Genomic DNA, 26,019 nt, shown 5'->3' on the forward strand with positions numbered 1-26,019 from the left:
TTTTACCTCATGCGAGGTTTACCTTTATCGCCAAAAGGGCGAGAAATGAGTTGTTACCGATTTTGGTATTATGTTTTTCAATTACTCGCGCGTAAAACCAAAGTTGATGTATAATAGCGTTGTGTAAAGACTGAAATATTGTAAAAAGTTATTGTATAAATATTATTTAAAACATTCTAGCAAGAAAGAAGTTTTAGTCTGAAAGACTTTTTGAAATGTAGTATTTCAATGTAGAAAGAATTGGCACTTGCTTTGAAAAGAATAGAAGTTAACAATGTACTACTAATGTATGTTTTCAAATGTGTAAAATTAACGGCATGTTAATATGTTCTTATATACAATGTGAACTGTTATTTTAAATGTTAAGAAATACCGTGATATGATAAAAGTGAAAGTAATGTTAAAATTTTTTTTTATTCGTGTGATTGTAAAAAGACTAAATCATGGTGAATATGTGTTAAAGGTTGAATGATGTAGTTAGGCTCTCTGACGCTACACTTCAGAGTTAGCCACTTTCAGAATAGTACCTCAGGGTTTAGAGTTGAAATTAGGGTGTGTTACGAGGTCTTGGTATGTTGAATTTTAACACGTTAGTGTTTTGATTGTAGGAGGAAGTGTTGAACACATAGACATAAACACATCCGTGTTTGGTGTTCTTTTACAACACATGTCAGAGAGCACGGGGAGAGATAACTAAAATAGTTATGAATGAAATAAGAATGTTAAGAGAAATATAATTATACATGTTACTTGCCATTTTATTGTGTAACATTTCATTAAACTAGTTTTCCTTCCAGATCTCTGGAAGGAACCAGATTTGAATAAAAGCTCCTGTTTAGATGCAGTACAGATGAAAAAAATTGTGTGTCCTGGGAGCTGCTATTGTAAAAACAAATTTCTTTCTTTTAAATTTCTAGTTTCTAGCGAAAAATGTTTGTAAAAGATTGGCCTCGCGTTAGATTCTAGAGCTAAAAGTTTTCAACAAAGTCGTTTTAGACCTCAGTTTCAAACTAATTAACTCTGGCGGGAAGTATGTAAGGATCTTAAGTTTTACTAACGTTTATTTTATTTTAAATCTTTACTATCACTTCTTATTTTCTAGTTCCGGCCAGAATTATAAGCGTTAATGTATTTATGCAAAGTTTGTCTGGCGAACGCCAAGTATTTAAGTTGTGGCTTTTTGCCAAGCGAGAGAGAGGAAGCAGTGAGTCGAAGCAGGCCGCTTACCTTAGAAGTTTTACTCAGTTGCTGGTTGCCTTCCAGGCTAGAGTTTTAATCCTCTTGATAATTTTTAAACGTACTGTAGTGTTCACAGTTCTCTGTACTACATACGGCTTCCTGTTAATATAAGGCCAATCTTCCACGTTTATTATTTTAAAGTTAAATTAGAGTTTAGTTTTATTTTTATATTTTTACGTTTAGACCCCAAGTAGTGGGTCTGTGTATTCCGAAGTACGGAAGTTATTGTAAATAGAGAAAAATAAAGAGTTTTTTATACCCTTCTTGTGTATTCTGTCTACTTCCCACAGTTTTGAACATAGCTTTAGTAAGCTCTCTGTTCCGAGTCAGGTTCTTGCATGTTCCCGAAGAAGGTAAGACGGAACATTGAACCTGATAAGTTGTTGCATAATATCATATCATGAGTGAAATATTAAATTTGCGCAATATGTATAACTTTTTGACGGTATAATTACGTAACATAATCAATTTGAGGCTTTTTAAAAATTTTGTTTAAGAAATGTTTTTTATTTGTTGAGAAAATAATTTAAAATAATTCAGTTTTTAAATATTATTTATTTGAAAAGGAAAAAACTACTTCCTTTGTTTTTACGGAAGGAAATTGCAAAGCTCGCTCTTTTTATTTACGATTCGTGACTTGTCGCAATTTTACTTCTTTTATGGCTTTCTTATCTTAGCCTTTACAGCAGTCGTTCTCATTTCATATCCACGTTGATGGCGTGGAAATCGTTTAGACTTGAATAAAAAGCACTTGAATAGTTTGTTTACTCTACGAGAGGGAGAAATGAGTTTCCCGGACCTCTGAGTTATTATGACAGCATCTATTTTTACTCCTTTTCCTGTGGTGAAAGGAAGAGAAGCTATAACAAAAGTTTAACTCTCAAAGTCTATTGTGGAAAAACTCAGTCTAGCATACACAGCATTTCGACTAATTTGCGTCCATTAGATTGTCCCAATTTCAATGTACTTCATCACTCTTCTGTTATCCAGTGAACAATGGTCATGCATTATTGACGTATGGAAGCATGCTTGTGTATTTCTCCCAGCGATTCTTGCCATTGGCTTATTATTACAAATGACGGTGTGACATAAAGGAGCAGCGAACGTTGTTCAGTGTTTCGGAAACAGTTGAATATTTTCATCGACTACGAAGATTATCTTTAATTTAATACCCCGAGTACACTTGTTTGATATATCTACTGCCCATTTCTGCTTAAGTAGTATAAACTCAAATATGGAGATGATGCTATAAAAAGATACTTGATTAAAGAACCTAATAGTTATTCTAAACTTTGAATAATTTGGAAAATGTATTAAATTTTAATTTAAATGTATTACAGTATATAAATATGAATAAAATAGGATAGTAACTTTCGATACCTAATAATAATTTAATTATTTAGCTAATACGAAACAAAATATTTACTATGCTTTATTTGAACTTACATTCATAATTATCAATAAATGGATAAAAAATAACTTATTCCAATACACAATAGTAATTAACTTGTAGGGTTTATATTTATTTTAACTAACATTTATTTTAAGTTTAAACTATCTTTCCTGTCAAGCCTTACTTTCCCCTGGAACTGCCAATGCCAGAGTATGTAAATTTTAGTAGAACGCGCAAGGATTCAAATTATCAGCGGAAGTATTCTGAGTTAAATAGAATGGAAACGAGTTCGAGGTGTGCTGTTCTTACTTCACGAGCGCGGAGGTAGTTAGACAGAAATTGAAGAACCCCGCGTTTCGGCCTGTGTGCTTGCCTCGGAGAATTGTTAATCGTTCAACGTGATATTCAAAGTTTGCTGAATTAGCAGCGGTATTGTAAAACGCGGTGAGGTCAGTTATTTTTAGAGAGCCTCGTAGTTAGAGTCTTGTTATTATTTCTTTTCAGGTTCTTATTTTTATTTTACCGCCGGGTCGGCGTAGTTTGTGAGCGTCAAGAGCACGCAATTGTAACTTCTTAAGTTGACTAAAAAGGGACTTAAACCCTTAGCAAGACTCTGTCTATTTTCCAGTTTCAACAGTCACCTCTTGGTTGCGTGCATGTTGGAGGCGCGCAACTCTACAAACTGAATGAAAGAAATAACACAATAGTAACTACACGAGGAAACAACGTAGTTCTAGTCTTTCTAAATGAATTCCGCCTGCATCAGTAAACTATATGTAGGTTTATTTTCTTCTCTTCCAGTTCGCTTAATTGGTCTTAATTGGTCTTTGAAAATTAGAGTTAATTTTTCTCACTGCAATGTTCACATCCTGATTATGATTATAATGAGGGCTATAAAGTCTTCGGCATTTTATAGTAATAGAAAATTTTTAATTCATATTAAAACGGAGAGAACATGCACGATATCTATTATTCCGTTAAATGCAAATGTAATAATTTACCCCTTTTCTCCTTGAAGTTCTTTATATAATGAAATTTTCTAATATTCCTTTCTTCCTGAATGTTTTTCCTTTAACTATACCTTAGAAGCAATTATACCTGTCTGGGTGTTCGTGCCCAAATTCAGCAGTATTAATTCAAATATCTGGTTTATAATTTAGAAATTAATGCAAAATATGGTATAGCAAGTTCAAACCCTGAAAATATACGTTAGATCCCTTGAGTTACTTTTCATCACTTTTGTTATATTTTTCGTATTAACATACACAATTTCTCAAAATACTCTTTTTGTAGTCTCTTCGTCAGATTCCCATTCAAAAATTACAGAATTTTGATTTTTGATGCAGAGGTTCTTCGCTGTACAGGAGTAAAATACCCCCGCATCTGGAATACTAAACATTTTTAAATAGCAATAACAAAACCAATTATGACATTTTTTGGATACAGTCTGAGTTTCAAATTACGAATTAGAAATAAATAGACTTCGTGATTATTAACAACACATTGTGCAAACTATTAAAAAGTCGGTTAAGCCCTTTTTTGAGGCTCACAATTTTTCATTTTGTGATGCTGCGAGGAAGTACTTTTATTTACAAAAATTTGCTGTTCATTTCCTTTTTTTTTAAACCGTTGACAACCATTCTATAGTTTGATAACAAAAAGGTTTAATTTTTTTAACTGATTATATAATTTTTTAAAAATGAATAGGGCTGTTTGATATAAAAAATAAAATAGAGCGTTTTGTTTTTGAAATTATTTTCGCTGCATAAATGTTTGTGTTTTTAATTTAAACAAGACATATAAAATCTGTTGCCTATTTCGGTTTGCAATATAAAAAGCAAAATATTTTATTCGAACGAAGAGCGAACAAAAAATACTTATCTTTCATTGTAATACTTTTTCAATATGTTGAACTTATTAACAGCCTCCATTTACTTTACTTTTATTAACTCTAATTTAATCGAAGATATATATAATCATTATTGATGAATTTATGGGCAGTTGCTAAGTACAGAACAGAACATTTTCTCTTTACAAATAAAATGTTAGCCATTTCTTTCAACATGTGAATACATTAGGATAATAATAATTCCAAAATTTTCTTTCACAAAAAACTCTTAATTTTAGTTGCTTTGCAGTGGGTAAATAAATCACTACGATCTAATTAACTTTAAATGTCCGTTCTATGACTAAAATAATACATACTTTCAACTTGTAAAATGTTTGAATGAGCATCTCATAAGCATCTGTAGGTAAGTAAGCATATTTAAGTATTTGAAGTATAATCCTCCTATAGAAGCTGTTCAGTCATATATCTAAATGGATTCGTGATACGATTACGGAAGAAATAACTTTCCAAGAAAACTACTTTCTCCCAGCAAAAGTTTCTTTCTTGCTCTGTGCGGTTGATTTTATTTATTCTTCCATTTTAAAATAAAATCTACTTTCGTGTATTACTAATAGGCTTTTCTATTTATTTAAATGCGGCGTTTCTATCAATAACTTTTCAAAGTACATTTTTTTGCGTTTATTTTCGGTGGCAGATATATTACAAATAAAATATATTCAGGCAGTTTCTTGTACATGTATCACAGACATATTCTCGCAATAATGAAGAATTAGTTCAACACTATAAATGTGAGTTATAAGGAAACCCTATTAAAAGGTATTTGGTTTAGCAGTTACGTGTATACAGATCAACTTCTCATAAGTGTACATAAGAAAGATCCATGACTTTGAAATGCATGTGATCTTCTGGGCGTGATAATAATCACAAATACACTTTCTTAATTGAGTTTTAAAATGATGTATTTTAAAAGTATGTTTTTGTTTAGAGATCGGTGTTTTCCTTTTTTCGAGAAAAGCATTGTATTTTTCGATTAATTAAAACTACAGAAGTGATTGCGATAAGGAAATTGTGATCAAATAATTCAGAAAACAACAACAGCACACAAAAAATTCTAATTATTATTAAAATGTTTCATTGGAAAAATTCAGTCATCCAATTTAAACCAAGAACTATTCTTCAACAGCAGCAGGAATTCATAAGTACGACGAAGAATAGTATACAACAAGTGTTCTGTCTTTTCGGTAGATAGGTGGCGCTCTTGATGCGCGCCGATGAAAAATATTCTACTTGACGCTTGAACATGAAGAATGACACATGTCATACTTTTTTGATGCTTGATTATGTTTCATGGCCGTTATAGGCGGAAGTAATATACTATATTATTAAGTTTATCGTTAATAAATGTTATTTCTATGTTCTGTGAAATCTTGAAGTTTTGATTGAACATTCTAATGCTCTCCCAACTTGACTCCTGAAAACGAAACAACTTGAAAAATTGACTCATGAACCACCATCATTTTGGTGCCGAAACCCGGGAGCAGCACCCGAACCAGAAGATTCTTTATATGAAAATTCATCTGATGAAGAAGAAGCTCCGACAAAAAAGCAAAAACGTTCACCTGCTGAAGTAAAAGAATCTGAAGGTTCGTCCTCTTCTAAAAAAATGACAAAAGATGTCAGAATAGTTCTTGAACTTTGTAAGTCCTGACAAGTGTATGGAAGGAACGCTTTTGCTCTCAAGAAAGCATTAGAGCAAGCATTTGATAACATTTCTGTGACCATTAATCCGGAAAAGCCCCGAAAAGGAAGTTTTGAGTGTATTTTAGTAAAAGACGGAACAACAAGAAAGAGTCAACACATTAATCACATCAAATACTATACATACATATTTTTTTTTTTCAACCTGAGAAACTGACTGCAATTCTTTTCAGTGTCAGCGAAACATCTGATAAAATATTCCATAAAAGAAACAAATGTCATCAGACAGTTTCCCAGCCTAAACTATAAAAGTTCTTATAAGGATTCCCCACCAGTACCAGGAGAGCGGTGTATTATTAATCGAACACACAATGTTTCTCCTGTAACTGGACCTCCTGAATATTTTTTTCGCAGCTCAAAAATCTGTTATTAAATTAGAAATTGAAATAGGTTTAAATTTCTTTTTAACTAATTTTTGACTTAATGGGTTATTAAACAGAACACAAACGATCCCATTAAAGATTCGAGTGAAAATTTTTAAGATATATTATAGTACGTTTGTAAGAATAATAATTTTGATAACAGTATATAACACAGAAATCCGTTATAAAATTTGAGTCATTGCTGAAAATACATTTGAATTGTCATTTCCTATAATAGGCATGTATAATAACAAAAAACGAAACCTGAAATTGCTATTAAAAATTCCAAAAGGAATTAAGGCTATTAAAAATTCCAAAGCTTTTAAATTAAAAATTACAAAGCAATTAAATTGCTATTAAAAATTCCAAAAGGCTTAATGTATAAAAGCCTTAAAAATTCCAAAAGGAATTCCAAAAGGAATTTTTAAGGCTTTTATACATTAAGTTTAAAGTGTTGTTGAAATCAGTGCTTAAATCATTTCAATAAGCTGAATTCAACCTCTACTGTAAAAGTGTTTTTCTTTTATTCTTCTGAGCACGTAAGAAAGTTAACCAACAATGACTGATGATCTGTATCATAAATTCAGCTTTATACTGCATTTGATAATTTTATCGTTTCTCTCACAGCTTTCAAACTCTTTTTTTTCATACCAATTCTAGACCCAGAAAAAATTAATTCCGATTCCTTTCCTTTTAAAAAGACGATATTTCGATTATTTCTTTTGAAATAACCTAGTAAAGAAAGCACTGAATTTATTATTCTACTCTGCTATTCAGAACATTTATTTTCAGTGAATTCAGTTATTATTTTGTTGATCATCTGTTCTTTTCAGATGCATCTTAGAAGGAAATGATTTTAAAGTTGATTTACTCAGTGTTTCTTAATTTGGTAAGCGTTTTAATCACCTGAATTTAATTAAATATTTAAATCACTAATTTGCTAACAGATGAATATTTTGATTAAAAGATTCCTCACACTGATATTCCAAACTGTAGTCCTTATTGCAAATACTGTAGTATTACTTTATGAGGTATATGTATCGTAATGCAAAATAACTGGCATAAAAGCAGGCTATTTAAAATACATTTGTACTAAATATAAAAATGTTAACTTACGTAAATGACATCCTTAACAGTTTCAAAGTTGGAAGTTAGAGATATATATGATTTTCATACTCGGCTTATTGGAACCAAAAATTTGTAATTTATGTTTTGGTCCTGGATTAAAATGGATGGATTGAATGGATTAGGCTTAAAATATAGCATACATTTCTGAGAAGCTTCTTAACAGAATATTTTGTTTACACGAATATCACGATTTACTTAGATACACTGGTGTATAAAGTTATATTTTCATGCATAAAAATAATATTTCATGAAGTAAGTAATCAGTGTTTTTATAATATGATCAAAATGAAAACCGAGTTATAGTTACGGAATGCAATTTAAAGCAAGCTGTTTCTGAAAAGCAAATAGCATAACATCAGAGGCGTGGCAAGCACTTTAGATACAATAGTAATCTACTACCTGTGAGCTTCTGAATTTTAGGGATTTATTTTGTTGTTTATTAAATAAAGAATATTTTTTAATAACTGAAGTATCACTGGAAGAATCTTTGATCTGTCGGCTGTTAAGAACTCGAATTAAGAATTATGGAAGTGTAAAATTGCGGAATGTTTCAAGACAAAGAATCTTTGCATGTATGAAAAAATTTGAATAACTGTAATAACATTGCTAGGGAGCTAGGAAAAGGCAGTAGAAGAAAAGGAAAAAAAATAAGGTCAGTTTCTGTCCGAAATTGATCGTCCCAACAGAAACTTGTTTACTAAATCGTTGAACTTTTAGCGTAATTCACTCTTGCTTGAAATTTCTGTATTATATAATATTTCAATTTGAACAGTTACATAATACAATTTTGCGTCATTCACACAAATTCATATTCGAGAATTTAGTCTTAATTTATGTGTTTTGATTCTACGTATTATCCCAAGTAAATTAATTCATTTTCATTAAATAGATTTTAAGAAATCAGCGCTTTTGTGCATGTAAAGGTAATTTCGGGTACCAGTGGAGTAATACATCACAGATTGACTTAAATACAAAATCATTTAAGATTTATTAAAATTCAATGTATATTTTTAACGCCCGTTAAATTACCATGTTCTAGACGAAGAGGCATCCAGTTCATGAAAGTTAACTGTTAGGGAGATAACAGTCATCAAAAACCTTTAAAAGTGTAGTGGTAGCACGTTTCTCTGCAGTTGAAAAATTTCTGAGTTTGGGTTCTAGCAAAGCAGCATTTGCAACATCTGACTGAAGCTTTTTTAAAGGCCTTTAATATATTTGCAAGTTTCAAATGCCTAATACAAAGGTATTCGATAAAAATACTTTCATTAACATCATTATCATTGTGTAAAAATTCATAAACCACAAAATAACTTTTAAAATAAGAATGGTATGATAATTACACAATCCATACAAACCGAAACACTTCGTATACTGAGATACAGTTTCGTATCTCAGTTTATAATTTCTCTGTCTGCTTGCGCCAGTTTAAAAGTAGAGGTTTGTCTGTGCTCTGATTAACACCAAAGGATGAAAATACGACAATAAATTTCATTGCTTAGATTGAGGGACATTTCTTATAGCAGTTCATCGTAAGTACATTTGAAACATCTTTCAAAGCTGTTGTAAACCTGCGTATGTTTCGCTATTAAAAGGAAATGCTGTCTGATAATTTCACTTTTCGCCTTTCTTCTTAAAAACAAAAATCATTTTCTTTCATAAACTCTGAAATTCTCTGTTACTTTCGCGAATTGATAAAAACGTATTAAAGGAAATCTTTCCTAACTACGAAGGGCCCACCAGCGGCCGAGCGGTAAAGTCGCTGAACACTGGTAGTTTGGTCCGAGGTTCGAATCCCGCGAACGGGCTGGCTGCATGGGCGTTTTCGTGGTTTTCCCCATGTGTAACGTGTATACGAGCCAGTTTCCCTTAGAAAGTCCTCCACGAAGGCATCCCTCCTCTTAGGCAGATAGCCCTCGAGGCTTTGCCATAATCCCACACACACACTCCCTAAATACGAAGTGGCGTAAAGCAAAATTTCGTAAAACGGAGATACTTGTAATCTTTTAGTAAAGTTAGTATTACATACAGATCAATCGTCACTTATGATATGATATTTTATATAAAAAATCTGAATGAATATATTAATGAATTTACTAAAGAACCGTATTTAAAATAAATCGTGGTCTTGTAGACATGAATCGGAAAAGAAAGAATCTCAACACTTTGTGCCAATATGAATCAATAAAGGGAAAACTAGACTATAACTAAATGTAATTGTATTCCAATATTCTCTATATTTGTTCCCTATATTGTGTGTAGTATTAGAATATAATTATAGAATATTAGTACATAATAAAATATTGAACAAATATAGAAAATTAGAACCGAACCCTAGATAATTTAAATAGACAAGGCATACAAATGCTTAATATTTCATTTTTGTTTTTAGATGATAACCTGCAGTAATTAAGCGCATGCAGACGTAGAAATAGTTCATAACTGGACGGTAGTATATATTTTGCATTCTGCTCTGCATGAACCGCATAAAAGTCATATTTTTATTTTTGCAAAATCTTTACTCTGAAAGTGCTGAGAATGTTTAAACAAAATATTATTTTATGAAACTATGCCGTTCCAAACAAATGTCCACGATGAATAGTTAAAGACTATTAAAGAAATCCTTATTTTTTTTGCAGCTATACTTTGTACATTTCAAATCGTATATCGTTATTAATGCAAGGTATTACTATTTTAAACCAATATTAAGAAGAAAATAAATTAGTATTTAAAATTTCGTTTAAAGAAGAATTCCTCAGTTTGATTTGGAATTCTTTCATAACAGAAAGACTGAGCTTGAAAATGCAGGTCTAGGAAGTATTTTTAATGCCCATGTATAAGCTCTAGTGAAACTTAATTTGGAGGGCTTTAATTTTTGTTTTAACATTTCAGGGAGTATGTTGTTTAATAAAAATTTATTGGACATACAGTAACCACAAAGAAAATATAATTGTAAGTTAAAATCTTTAGGATTATTTTAACTTTTGAAGATTTATACGGCAGAGAAACAAAGAAAAGGAATCACCTTTGAAATATAAAATTTAATTCCTTTCAATAAAGTAAAGGTATATGTTTTAAATACCTTCAGAAATAACCTTATCAATTTATTAAATGCAAAATGACTGAAATCTTTTCTCATCGCTGTTTTCCTAGAGCATTAATTCGGTTTAAATTTATATTGTGAATTACAAAAAGTGAACTTATGTTCACTGAAAATATTACTCCTAAACTTCCAGACCATTCTGCCACGGTACTTACATATTTGCTTATAAAGTGTTACATGCGTTTGGAAGCAAAATTTATAAGGTGAATATATTATCAGGAATTTGCAATCAGTATGCATGCCCAAATTTACATACCTAATATTAAACTGCTGAAAATATTTCCGTTTACTATAGTGTTCCCATCACTGAGTTCTAAAAAAGCACAATCCTGAAGAATATTGAAATATGTTAAATATATAAAAAGATTTGCTTCTAATTTTCCAATCCATCAACATTCGAGAGAAAGGGTATCCTTTTACAGGGGAATAAATGGAGATCATTCTTATAGAAAAATATTATAAAAAATTCTTATCGCTTGCCAGATATCTAAAAAAATAGTCTTCTGAGCATAAAAAATGAGGAAAATCCTTCAGAGTTACTTACCGAAATATTCTATGGCGGATCAAATACTGAATATATATGTATGCTAAAGTCAAAAATTCAATGGATGCCTTTATGGAAATGCATGTACTGGGACTCACACTCAATTCCCAATTCTTCCATTTTCCTTGTATCGAGAGACAGCCACACGCAACCCCTGAAAACAGAATTCCCGCCGCCATTCGTAAGATGCTAGCCAAATCTAAAAATCTTACTTTTTCCCTTCCGAAAACCGGAGAATTTCATACATGAAACGGAAAAAAAATCCATGTATTTTGAAATGATCATTCTGGGCTTACAAACAGAATAAAAATATTCAGTTTGACCTTATTTATTGCTGTGCAGCTGCATCATCGTCTCTCTTCTGAGATATAAAGGAACAAATATTTTATATATCTCATGGTCTTGGAGTCAAAATTTCGCGTCTTCCTTATAAGTTATTAAAATACACTAAAAACTCATTATACTAAGGATGTTAGGGGATAGTGTTAACACCTAAGTTATAAGCTGACTGCGTTGTAGTGGATTAGTCCAAAATATAGTTCAGTAATGCTGCCTATTGTGTAGAGCATCATGTACTTTAGTAACTTTTTATCTTAGTAGTCAATATAATATTCACCTAATTAGATAAAGTCATTTTTAATGGGCCACCTTTCACTTTTCTGCAGTAAACAGAATTTACTCACATTTTGCACACGTTTCTGGGGGAAAGGGAGATGAATTAGTCTGCCGGAGCTGCTGCGATAATTTTTTCAACGCGTATTACTTAAATAAAACCAGCTGTAATACACACGTTGTTCACAGTCAGTATGACAGTTGTTCACAGTCAGTATGACACTCTATTCTGATACAATCGGTCTGATCATAACTATATTAATATTCTCAATCAACTTCTCCACTTTTGGAATTGATACCCAAGCGCTAGATTGTTCATCGTTGTCACTTTCAATTTCAAACTTGTCAACTGTTTTCGCGGAAAGGACGATCTCGTCTTTGCTTTGACAGGTTTCCCAATCTTTACAAACTGAAAGATTGTTAAGTCTAAATACAACTGAGCTTCAATTGCTAAAAAGGTCAAAATAGCATTTTACACCCGTAATCTGCGAAAATCACAGAATGAAAAAGGACAGAAAATGGAAACAGACTGCGTAAATAAAGGAGGTTGGAAGCTAAACTAGACTCAGCGAATTAAAACAATATCTAGATAAAAATACTAGGGATGTGATCGTACCTGCGATATATCCGAATCCGCGGTATAAAAGAGTTTTACGAGGCGTTCTTGTAAGACTTAATACAGCTATGCGTGCAGAATCTTGAAAGGCGTCTGGGGATCAATAATTGAAATCTGGTGGTAAAGTGAAAGAAAAAGAGTCTATGTTATTTAACAGAAGGTAAAGAAATAATACTCAGACGAACCATAATTCTGAGATCGATTGCTTGCTGGTTATATCCTTCTGTAACATTGTTATTTCTCGGATTTAAAGAACATCTTTAATATATCGTCTTGCTTGACTACATTTGTCGTCTTGTTATAAAATACGTTTTCCTTCAAAGAGTTTGTGGAAAAGAGATGGATGGTTATATCGCTTTGGAAATTGGTAGGTGATCTATCTAGAGTTCGCGGGATCGATTTAACAAAGAAAAGGTAGTTGCGATGTTTTCCCCACTAGGTTTGAAAGTAATGCTAGAAAAACGATAGGATGAAATGGATGAAAACTGACTAGTTCTTGGAGCATGTTGCTGCTAATGTTGAGTAGTTTGTGAGCCAGATTTCAAAGAAAACAGCATAAGACAAAAATTTTTTTTTGATCAAATATATGAAGAATTGTTTCTTACGACATTAAAGCGATTCCTAAAGTTTGTTTCGTTTTTCGACACTAAAAAACGAAAACCTATTTTATAGCCCCTTCTTAATTTAACGATTGGACAAAAAGCAACTTTAGTTTTGAGTCGATTTTGAACTAAAGAAGTGAGTTTCGTTTTATATCTATGCCTATATAAAATTGCTTTTCGACCCAATTTTAAATTTTATATTGTCACATTTTTCCATTTATATTAAATCCTTTGTTACTCTACAATCCCTTGATATCTTCTTATTTCTAAGGCACCCCATTGATATTTTCTGGGGTTACTGCAAGTAAGCATGCTTTGAATTTCATTTACCATCAAGGAAAATACTTAATGATACTTTTCACTTATCATCAAGAATAATTTTGATGTTACTTTTTAAATTAAAATTCTTAAAATTGTGATCTTCCACTAGTTGCTTTGTAGAGTCATTAGGATTTTTATTGAAGCAGTAGACGTGAAAATGAGCACTGCACTCACCGAGACCCGAACCTTGCTTTCTCGGATACCCGCCGAGTGTGCTAACCGTTACACCACCAAGGTATGCAGAAAGAAGGAAAAAAATAACATTTTAAAATACAGGGTGTTTATAAAGACCATTTTGATGTTTTAATAACTCATAAAATAATGGAGATATAAACAAACTTATGACATTTATTGATGGAATAACTCATATATTTTCCTTTTCAGGTTTGAATATCTTTACTTTTGTAAATATCGTCTGCGCGTTTGGTTAATTTCAGATAATTTCATTTTCCAGTCTAAATATCTGTACTTTTCTAAATATCGTCTGCTTATTAATTGCATTTTTCTCTCTTTTGTTTTTGGTAACTATCGCAATGTTATGGATTTTTTTCCTTTGGGGATTTGTAAAGGACAACGTTTACAGGAGGAGCGTGTCGAACATTGATGAACTAAAAGCCAAAATTACAACCGCAATAGCCTCTGTGGATGCCGACATGCTTGCCGGTACCTGGCGTGAAATTGAATATCGACTTGATATTCTCCGTGCGACGAAGTGACACGTGAAAGTTCACTGACTAGAGTCATGAAACTTTTTGAGTCTATCTAACCATTTATGTTATTAATTTTAATCTATCTTTATTATTTTATGAGTTATTAAGCATCAAAATGGGTCCGGGAATTTATAAACACCCTGTATTAATTCCTTCTCCTGAGCATACCTCACATGCGCTTTGCCTTAATTAAATCAACTAAACATCTAATCATTTAAGGCATATATTCCATGGAAACAAATATATTAAAAAAGAAATAGGAAATAAACGGGAGAATAATTTGTGGAGTCATTAAGATTTCTGATGCTGGAGACGTGAAAAATGTGCTCGCCGGGATTCGAACTCCGGACCTCCCTAATACTCGCCGAGCGTGCTGACCATTATACCACGAAGGCATGCTAAGAAGGCGGGAGAAATACTTTATAAGTTAATGACATTAATTCCAGTCCAGCCTTCTAGAGAGTTTTAATTTTAGATGCTAGGCTAAGATTTTTGTTTTGTCTAATTTTAAGATGAACGTTTATGCTTTATAAAGAGAATTTAGATAATAAGTAATACACGTGTTAAATAAAGGCAGTGGTTAAAGTAATAGGTAACATGAAATAATCTACTGAAAATAAATTAGGTTCTTTAGCATCTTCTAGTTGATTCCTTTTAAGCTTCTGATAAGCATAGTTTGTAAAATAATATCATTGACTGTTGTTTTCAAACATAAATGTTACAGTCAAAACCAATTTTCTATCAATTTTTGTATCGAAATTCTCAATATCATTAGTCAGATATCATATTATATGTGTAACAATTATCACATTAATTCGAGTGTGTTTTCGTAATATAAGTGGAAAAACATCCAGCTGGCAAATGCAATATACGAGTTTCGACTCCTGGTGAAGTCATAGATGATTTTTCACGTTTCTTGGTTTCGAAAATTCTTAAAGTATCTACAGTGGAATCAGAATAAAATGTGGTGGACAAAAATTCATCACTTCCTGTGTTGGTCAAACGGGGCTCTTGGTCTTCTCATTCACCTTTTAAGTAGGTGAGAATATAAAAAATTATCGCATTCTCTCGCGTTGTAAGTCGTAGCACGTCCGATGTCGGATGATCCGTGGTTTAAATACCAGCAAAGGCATAGCTGATTTTTTGTCTGTCCTGCGCCGAAGAACCCGATTGCTCTTAAAAACAGTTAGCTCTCTTTTTTTTTCCGATTTGTCATCACATTACACAGATTCGTATTACTGCCAGAAATGTATTAATAAAAATAAACTTAATATATACACTGTAAAAAAGGCTCGATCTTTACAGGGATGGTCAGTTACTAAAAGGAAGACATTTACAGATAAAATGCATGTAATGTAAATGGAAAGATGAGGAAGTGTAACTAACAGATATGATTTTCCATATCTGTTACAGAAGATGGATCTGTAATATGAACGCGAGGTTATGTTCACGTGACTTACCTCTCGGTAACTTAAAATGGTTGCCGTATTTTCATATTATTTTCAATGTAGGGGGTAAAAATCCTTGTGGTTTATCGACGATCATATTATTATTCCGTTTGCCGTTAAAGATTAAATAAAAATTGCTCATTTTAATTTATGTAATATTTCACTTCACATCAATATCAGAAATTAAATTCTAAATTCGGATGAATTTATTATTGAGTTTTTTGCTAATGAATTTGAATTGTATTCACAGAATGCTCGAGTTAGAAATGTAAAGATTAATTAACTTTAATTAAATGTTTTGTTCTGCATTTTAGTGTATGATTATACGATTTTGTGTTTTACTTCGTTAATTAAAAACTTAAATACGTGTAAATGAAAAAATGATATTGGATAATTAATGTTTCAGCTTAAGAATTCTAGAAGTAAATTTTATAGTAGAGATGAGATATTCGAATCTTTGAAGCCAATGATTTGAAGACACAGATCTTGACGATTCTTTCGTAATTCATGTATTTTACTGTCCAGTATAATCGTTGATTAAGAAAATGATTGTTGCAGTTTCAGTGGAGTTGGATCACCTATATCACCTCGTGGTGGCTATGATCGCTCCTTTGTTAATCTTCCAGAGAGAGTTTTATATTTCATGCTTTATCACTATATTAATGTTAGAAAAATTGTATGTAAATTGATTCCGATAAAACACCTAATTATCTCGTGATTAAAGAAACTATTTCCTATAGCATATAAGTTGCTTTATTTAGATTTTTATGTATATTCTGTCTGAAGATTAATATTTAATGATAGCATTTCACATTCATCTATTACGCACTTAATGCAATTAAATATAGTACTACTTGTTATATTTATGATGTAATTTATGTTTTTTATCCAAAACAATTTAACTGTACTTACATAGTTTAGAAACGACGCCACTGATTCAAGTATGATAAGGTAAAGGGAATCGTACTACAATTACATGCTATAAAGCTTTATTTATTCTATTGTATGCAAAAAATAGAGATTGAATTATAAACCAACCAATCGACAAAAGTCTTTCAACGCAAAATGGAGTTTGAATATATTTTACGAGCTATCTAAAGAAGTTTATCCCTAAGGCAGCAAAACCAATTACTTCAGAAGTGAGTGAATAAGAAATTAATCACACTATTAAATGTGAAAAATCCGTATCTGGTACTGTCAAATCCGTATGTGAGGTTTGTTGATCTGCTTTTTCTTTTCCCCATTAGGACGTTTCCTTACACTCCTAACTAAAGAGCAGTAACAAATGAGATGCATTTTATTTCGCGAAGAATAAAAGTTGTTTTGCTTTTGAAAGGAATTCTTGAAATGAAGTCTTTTCTCAAAGCCGTAAAAGATATAAATAACATTTGCTTGAAGAAGGAACAAAGTAGGATGCGACGTCATGAATTTCATATCCTCTCAGCAAGGTATTAAAAACGTTCAAACAAAATGCAAGGAAAATGAAGAAAAGGAAATTTAAAATAGGAGCGTTATTACGTGTGGGCGTTTTTCTTTATGCATTAAATATTTCCTTGCTTTTTTTATCACATGTGTGAGAGAGTATGAATCTAACAATGAACCATCATGTAGGTATCACCATATGGGGTACCATAAATGTATTTACTGAAAAAAAGTAATCAATTTTCAATTCAGATTTAAGTACCATAAGCCCAACGTAAGTAAGAAAATTAACATTTCAGTTTAACTTAGCATTTAAGTTTAAAAGATAGTTGGATTTTGGTTTGATTAATTTAATTATGGCAAAACATGCGAGGGTTATGTGCCTAAGGGAAGGAATGCCTTCGTAGAGGGTTTTCTGTGGGGAACTGGCAAGTATTCAAGCTTCATATGGAGTTAACCACGTTTAAGAAATGAGAAAAATTACATGCGGAAAATGTAATCACTTTCCGTCACCAGAAAATCAGAATCCGTTGCGTATGATATTATCATATGTAACAACTTAATGAAATTTATGCATGTCATTACGGAACTTTAAGGAGTTGTAAGAAAGCGGTATTTTGTTTGACACTTTATGGGGTCCTGCTTGATCTGATTAAAGTTAATTAGTGCAAAACCCCTGACAGACGTGAAGTGAATTATCGCTATATCTGAAAGTAACTACCAGGTCATGAGAAGGTTTAAAAAAATCTTTTCATTTGACAGAACTTAGAACATAAATGGACGTTCTTGTGCTAACGACTTCAACCAGAGCTCAAGGTGATGCAATTAAAGTAACAGCCAAATTTCAAGTTAAAACGTGGACTAATAGTCAAAAACACACAATTTAAATCTTACTCTAAGCTGGCTCAGTAACTCTACCGGCGTATCAAATTCAAGTGTAGACAGCGATATAACGCAAAGCCGAAATAATTACAACTGTCAAAGCTGGCAGGAACTAAACGTAACTTGCGCGTATAGGCCAGAAACATGCTCTGTCTTAAAATCCGAAAACCTCACTTTAAAAAGCTAAATCTTTTGCATTCTGGTGAGGAAAACGGAAAGGAGAAGTTATAGTAAAGATCCAAATCATAATGACTTGGTTAATTTAAATATTAATAACCGTACAACTCCTTTGAACTTAAAAAAAAGAAGCACTTGAAAAATTATAAATTCCCTCTATACACACGGATACCCGTTTCAGCACGAGTAAAAGTGAATTTCTGCTGTAGTGGTACATACGTCTTTCAATTTTTGAAGCTAATTTTGTTTAAAAGCCTTGTTCTGAATTTGAGACTATTATTTCTAAAATCAGGGAAATATATATAAGATCTGATTTAGATTTTTCCATCGTAAACTGCAAATGCATACAAGACTGCTTTCATGTATCACTTTTCTAGGAATAAAATTAAGACTTATTTATGCAAGACACATTAAACATGTTCAGTTTTTAGTCACATAACCATTTCATATGTGTATCTATGCTCTTTAAAATGTTTGAATTTTAGTGTTTTTCGCATTTTGTGCTCTTTAGTATCATTGTCACAGAATTCTGATAAAAGCACTTAAGTCTGCTGTCTTCTTTATTCAGCTAGCAGATCAGTCGCCTCTTCTTTCCCGCTACTCAGTATTCCCTGCAGACAAAAATTTACATTTTTTATTCCTTAGTTTGGAGCCATGATGTGCCACGTTATCTGTCAAGTTACTACGCATGATTTTTTCATGTTACAAGGAATTTTGTTGCTTAGATGGTACAATTTTCTTCATAAGCCTATTCTTTTATAACAGCTGAAACCTTAAGAGATACACCATAAGAGCAAACTATAACGTTTCCCCTTTTATGTCTATAGTATATATATATATATATATATATATATATATATATATATATATACATACCAGCGAGATGAGTTTCAGTGCAACGTTGTAACGTAAAGCAGTTTGGATGGTATTAAGTTTCTTAAAGAAAAAAATTTAAAATAACTTCTTGAAATAATTAAGAAACTGAACAGAAATGTAGTTAGTTATAAAATAAACATTTTCACTGACAGGTGAATTTTAAGTAGGTCTTTTAAATAAAAATTTTATCAGGTCTTACATTTTCAACGAATGAGCTTTTCTTGTAAGTTCAGCACGAAAATCAAGTCGTTTACAATGTTATTAATTTTAGTATTCTTTATTCCAGCTGGCTGTAACACCCTCCTTTGTGTCACCTTCATGCATCACTGTACATCCAGTAATGTACTTGATGCCGTATTTCTTATTTTATTTTTAAAGGTAATTATCGTCACTATTTTTAACCTATCTTATCTAACTGGTTTCTAGGGTGGCTATGTGTTTTACTCGTGTATTGTTTTACATTTTGTAATACAGATCAGTTAATTTAGAAGTGAAACAACAAAAATCAGCGTTATATTTTCAAATTTTCACAGGACTAGTTTCGATGGTTTTACCGAACCATCATCCTCAGCTGCAAAAGCGCAAATGAACAAGATAAGATATAGCGATTAGATAAGATAAGATAAGAAAGACTGAACAGGATTTAAGCTACTGGCACCATCTGTTGATGAAACTGGAACTAAAATATAAGTTCTTTAAAGGCTGAAGGGAAAGATGGATTGGAATTAGGATCGTTAACTAGAACAGAAAGAGTTTTTTTTAATATGAAATGCCTCTAAAAATTCTAATTCACCAATGGAAGATGTATTTTGAATAATTTTGGCTGCAGAAAAATTGAAAGTGTGATTTTCAGACTAACAATGCTGGGCAAAAGTGCAAATGAACAAGATAAGATATAGTGAGTAGTTAAGATAATATCTTATTTTATCTAATCACTATATCTTATATTGTTCATTTGCGCTTTTGCGGCTGAGGATGATGGTTCGGTAAAACTATCAAAACTAGTCCTGTGAAAATTTGAAAATATAACGCTGATTTTTGTTGTTTGAATAAAATTAATACTTGTTCGGTGTGTTTATTGTATCTTAATTAACGGATCAGTTAGTTAATAGAAACTTATGAACAGCTGCATGGGTCAGATCACACTTTCTAACATTTCATTTGAGCTTAACTAACAGTTACAATTAATTTTTGAGACTTTTCTTTATGCTTCGTTTCGTAACGCACCCACTCAGTCCATAGGTTGAAGAAAATTTTTATGGCAAGAGGAGTAGTTTAAATTCAGAAGAAGAATCGTAACATGAGCAGCAGCAGAAGATGGTTGTTGCCTTGCCTAAAAGGTACCGATGTTAGATTATGTTCGCCGCACATCAGGCATGGCTTTGGTAAGTGCGAACTTTAATAAAATTAGGGTATCCAACCCAGTTAAGAGCTATAGCATCGAGTAGGAACACTTATATTGTAGCCAGTTTATCTGCTGCATGTTCCAGCTACTAAACTTAAATTCTGTGTTTGTACTTATTTTAAGTTAATCAGCGGTGAAAGTTAAATAAATATTTTACATTTTGTGTACTTATTGTTTCTGCAGTTAGTGAAAGCTAAAGGCGATACCTTGCCATCACAATAAGCTAACGTTAACAGTGAGGTGTTGGCAGAAGTAATTGATTAATTAGAAAGCCGCTTCTCAATTGTTATAAATTTAAGTACAGACAGATATTGTACAGACCGAAAACACACTTTAGAAATTATGAGGAGCGGGTAGCGCAGCATAAAAGAGCTTGTACGTGGACTTTGAATCCAGTCAATGACTAAATTTCACGTTTAGTCATTTTAGTTGACGTTGGTATTAGATAAGATTAATTAGAGCGCACAGATACTCAACTGCATTTTCTCGAGAACGAGAATTAGCGAAAAGAGTTCTAGAAAGGAATTTTATAGATTATCTTGCTTTCATGTTGGAGACAATTTATTTAGTTTTCACAAAAGTAACTATCGTAAAATTTCTAAAGTATGCACCATGTTCACATAGAGCAGATGAAGCTATATCACTGAAAAGTTTTTATTTTAACTAAATATACAGAATGTACTAAATGTGCAGAATGTTCTATTTGTACTAAATGTATAAAATGTACTGAATGCGCAGAATGTTCTATTTGTACTAAATGTACTATTTGATCAAAATAAGTGTATAAGGAATCCTTGCCCTTCCAACCCAAGGTTTTCAAAATTTCTTTACCACATTTATAGATAGCCTTATTTCACAAGTTCTTTTGATTAAACATTTCATTGTTAAGTCACAAATTCCTCCAAATATTTTCGACTCATGTTTAGAATCTGTTTCTGACAGTCTATGTATTTTTATAATTTGCTCATCTGATGTATTTTTATAATTTGCGACACAAAATGCTATTCAAAAGTTATCGGCAATTCTAAAAAATTCTTCTTTTATATTTTTATGATGCTTACTTTCATCTGATACTTACTTTCACATTTAGCATAAAAAATTTGCTGTTCTGTTATATTATAACTCATTTTATGTTTCTTATTATCCATTCTGTTAAAAGAGTTGCTTACAACATTTCTAAATCAGCTTGCTATGCTGAATTTAGTTTAGTTACAGTCGGTAATTTAGTTTTTCTGTGAAGTATGTTTTAACAATGGTGATGTAAGCGAAAAATGCACGTGCCGTAAATTTTGTATAAAATCGATAAAAACGCTTTAGAAGCTCATAGAATGATTAAGAAATTTTTCAGTAAAAGTAGTTCTTGTCAGATGATAAATTAAAACTGGTTGAACCGTTTTAAAAATGGCCGAATATTGATCAAAGATGATCATTTTACTTGTTCCTCGACCAATATAATCCCAAAGAATGTTTTTAAAGAAAGTATAATCCTGATAGAAGATCTTAGGTAGAAAATTATTGATGACTGTGATGTTCCTGGATTGTCTTATGACATATAAACGCATTTTAGTGGATAAACAGAATGTGAAAAGAATTGCTCATGAGCTTGGCTATGAATGCGTTTGACGTGCAGCAGTTTTTAGCATCCTCGAAATGATTGCTTCTCTTGAATTTCCAAACTTACCAGATTTATCTCCCTGTCACTTAGTCTTCTTAAAACGAAAATGAAGGTAAAAGATTCAGACATGTACGTGACGTCTAAGCGAATTATAGTGGTTACTGTGTAAAGAAGCTTCTCGAAGCAAAGAAATGTGAAGCTGTAATGTGTTCTCCCAGGCATTCGAACCACAAATCTTTCAATGCCATTTGAACGTACCATCACTTACACCACGAAAACACATCCGACATAACGCTCTGATTCCTTACAACAGAGCGCTTGAACAGAAGATGACTTCATAAATGTTGACCAGTGGTAACAATAGTACTGAGACCCACGATACATTGGAATGGAGCTACTATCAAAACTGACGAAGGTCAAAAAACGTTGAAAGACATGTTAATAAAATTATTTTTAAAGAAGTTTGTCAAATTTTTAGTAGTGCCTTGCAGGTGATAGAATTAGTACTGAATGTTTGAAAACCTTTCATGACAAAAAAGTAAAACGGAAAATTTTGCTTTATTTCTGAAAGTGTTATGTTATTTATAATTGCTTATTTTGTAAGGAAGACGTTTTGGTTACACTAATAGAGAGAGCAGAACTGTAATAGCTCAGACAGAATATCAATTCAAATATTCAGTAGAATGGAATAGTCTGTCAGCGTTTCTCATTAAAACAGTGATTTTTATTTCGGAGATACAATAAAATATATACAGTGCCTGAATTTGAAAAAAAGATATACATCAGAATTACTCGTCCTCCTGGATGTGTCTGATTTCAGAAGAAAAAACATAAAGCTATCTGCCTGATAATAATAAACAGAAAGTAAAGAGATAAAGAAATCGGTCTGCATATAGTTTACACAATAGTCATTTATCGGCAACTAAAGACATTCTGGCTGAAGCAGATTTTATCATTTCATGCATTTTTAAATGTAAAAGCTGTCAAATGTGTATTTAAAAGATCAGAATATAATTTTTAAACTTCATGAAATTCACAGAACCAACTTAACTGCGGCAGCATTTCCTTTCTAATTTTGATAGTTGTATAACTCACGGAAACCGTTTACTCTTTAATCAGTAGCAAGGAACAAAAAAAAAAAAAAAAAAAAAAAAAAAAAAAAAAAAAACGAAAATCTTTTCTCTAATTACGTCAGATTTGTTGTTCCTGAGACAAAATACAGTAGAAAATGCACGCTAAAAGATCAGGAAATGGAAATGCCATATGAAACATCGTCTGAAAGAAAGACCGGGGGTGGGAAGAAAGCGGCAGCCAAACATTGAGAAGTCAAAGCATTGATTTGTGGATTGTCATAAGAAAAACAATTTACGAAGGAAACATAGCCAAATGTTTTCTGTCACTGAAAAGAATAAATATGAGTTAGTTTCGTGATAACTTGAATAGATAGAAAATAAAACACTTTTCCTGAAATTATTTCGGTTGAATAATTGACATTTCGTAGCTAATTATAAATAAAATTAGCGTATAAATCTTTTTGTACTTAGGATTTTATTTAAATTGTCTTAAATGTTATTTTATCTGGGATTCTGATAGCTTTCAGGCGCTTCTTCTTTTTTCTTTTACAAACACATTAATTAAGTATAAGAAAGTAGAATTTTAAAACATTTGTATCACTTACTGATGAAATAAAGGAAACTGCAGCTCATTGATATAAATAGATCGGGTGGTCATAATTTTTGCGATGTCTGAAGATTTTAATAAGATTACGCATTTTGTACCAACATAAAAAAACAAAAACGGAGTTGATATACTATTAGTATTTATAAACATTCAAGCTACTATTTAAGCACATCATTCAATAATTATTGATATTAGATTATTTCAGTATATGAGGCTGTAAAGTTTGTATTCTAACTTATTTTAAAGTATACATAGATTTTATACTATACTTGGATATTCGGATATACATTTTCATTACTCCTTTTCATTAGCTCTCACTAAGATATACAAATGAGTAAGCATTGTAATGCAACAACATGTGTGTGGTGTGTGTCATTAGAGAACTCCCTTTTCTCTTAAGAATGAACCCCACTATCCACCATGGGGCTGGTGAAAGTGATCAAGAAAAGACTCGTTAAAGACACCCCTCTTTGGTGGTGTATCCGTTACTCATTTAGTAAGATTAAAGAAAACATTGCTTTTGTCTTCGGATAGCCAACAGAATAAGAAGCGTTCGAGCGTCGAGGATGCTGTTATTTTCTTATTCTGCAATGATGCTGTAATGTTACTTTTTTAATTAACCAGGGAAGCTTATGTTAAGTTTTTAAAGGAATCTAAACAGACAATATGGCTAGTTATTTCCATCCAGGAAGCTCGGCTACGTTACAGCGTACTTTTAAGGTGGAGTTCTTGAAATGTTTAGATATAGAGCTTTGACAATGATATCCGCCAGCTATACTTTCTCTTACCCAGCTATGCAAAGAGAGTATTCCGACATTAGCCATTTTACTAATCGAAATTAAATCGCGGGCTATTAGAAATTTGAACATACGTTTAGCTAAGCCAGTTGTTTTGTAGTCTCTGGCTACGAGTCCATTTAAATTTGTGAATTTAAGTTTCTGTAATTTAAATTCCACAAGTGGCGAAGTCTTAATTGCTACGCACAAGTTCTGCATTTGTTAAGTTCAGACTTTAATAAAATTTTTATTTTAAACCCTCTTAGAACTTTCGCAGATTAAGCAATAACTCGCTTGTCAGTCTGAGCAGGGCTTTGAAAGACTAATTTAATTTGCACAAGAGTAGAACAATTTAAAGTTTCTCACTGATGGGAAGACAAACTTTTAAGGTAAGCAAATGAAGAATAAATAAGAGTTGAGAAACAAATAAAATTATTTCTATGGCAAAAAATTCTTTATGATGCTCTTGATATAATGCTACGTTTGTTTTCCCAATCAAATAAGGATTATCTGAGTAACTAAAGAAAGAAACATAAACATAAACATGTATAAGAATAAAAAAACTATTCTTGGTCATTACTGAGTACTCAAATCTGTGAGCACGGGAGTTCTACCTTCTTCTCTAATCCTCCAATTTGCAATTGGGAAGAAATGTTTTTGGAAAGAAAACATGTTTTTCCTGGGTATTTGTAAACACAAAATGTATATTGCTGAGTTACTGCTATGTGGTGTTTTATAGCTGCTTTATTTTTCATTGAAATTATTATTATAAAATATTTAGATACTGAACACGTGTTAAATTCCTCTGCGATATAGTTAAGAAATGATGTTCTCTAACGCTTTTTTAGCGCGTCTTCGGTAATGGTATTTTCGTTCCAAAGCTTTTTATCAAACATTAGCGACATGCAGGATGTTAACTGCAATTTGTTTTAGGGAAAAAATATTGGTGAAGCGCTCTTCAGAATAAACTTCTTTTTCATGATATCGAATCGTCACGTGAAAAATAAAAGCTCTGCCTTTCATAGATTAGGGATGTCATTCAATGAAGAAATTTTACTGTACTATTCCTTCAATTTATTGTTTTTATTTTAGTAATATATGCTTAAAATTTGCATAAATATCGTCTTAGAATTAAGAAAAACAATATTAAAAATACGTAGATGTCTTAGACAGCATCCGATATGTTTTTACAAATAAATATTTGGCAATATTTTATATTAATATACATATATATATTGCGAAATATATATTTCGCAAAACTTTGAATTCAAGCATACACAAACAGGTGCTTAGAAACTGTATAAAAAATCCAAGTAAGTAAAAAAAAAATCTAAAAGAGCTATTGTAATTCTTTGGAAGTGAGACAATTTATTGGAATACCAAGTTCTGGTCATTCAGAAAATTTGCTTTTCTCCAAGCAATATTTATCGTAATGATAGTAACATATCTTAATCCCACGATAATATCTACCTGCGAAATCACTAAAGTCAAAATTTTGCGCAGT

This window comes from Stegodyphus dumicola, chromosome X1, assembly GCF_044657685.1.
Source record: "Stegodyphus dumicola isolate Sdum_Otavi_A_Nest chromosome X1, ASM4465768v1".
Classification (NCBI taxonomy): Eukaryota; Metazoa; Arthropoda; class Arachnida; order Araneae; family Eresidae; genus Stegodyphus; species Stegodyphus dumicola.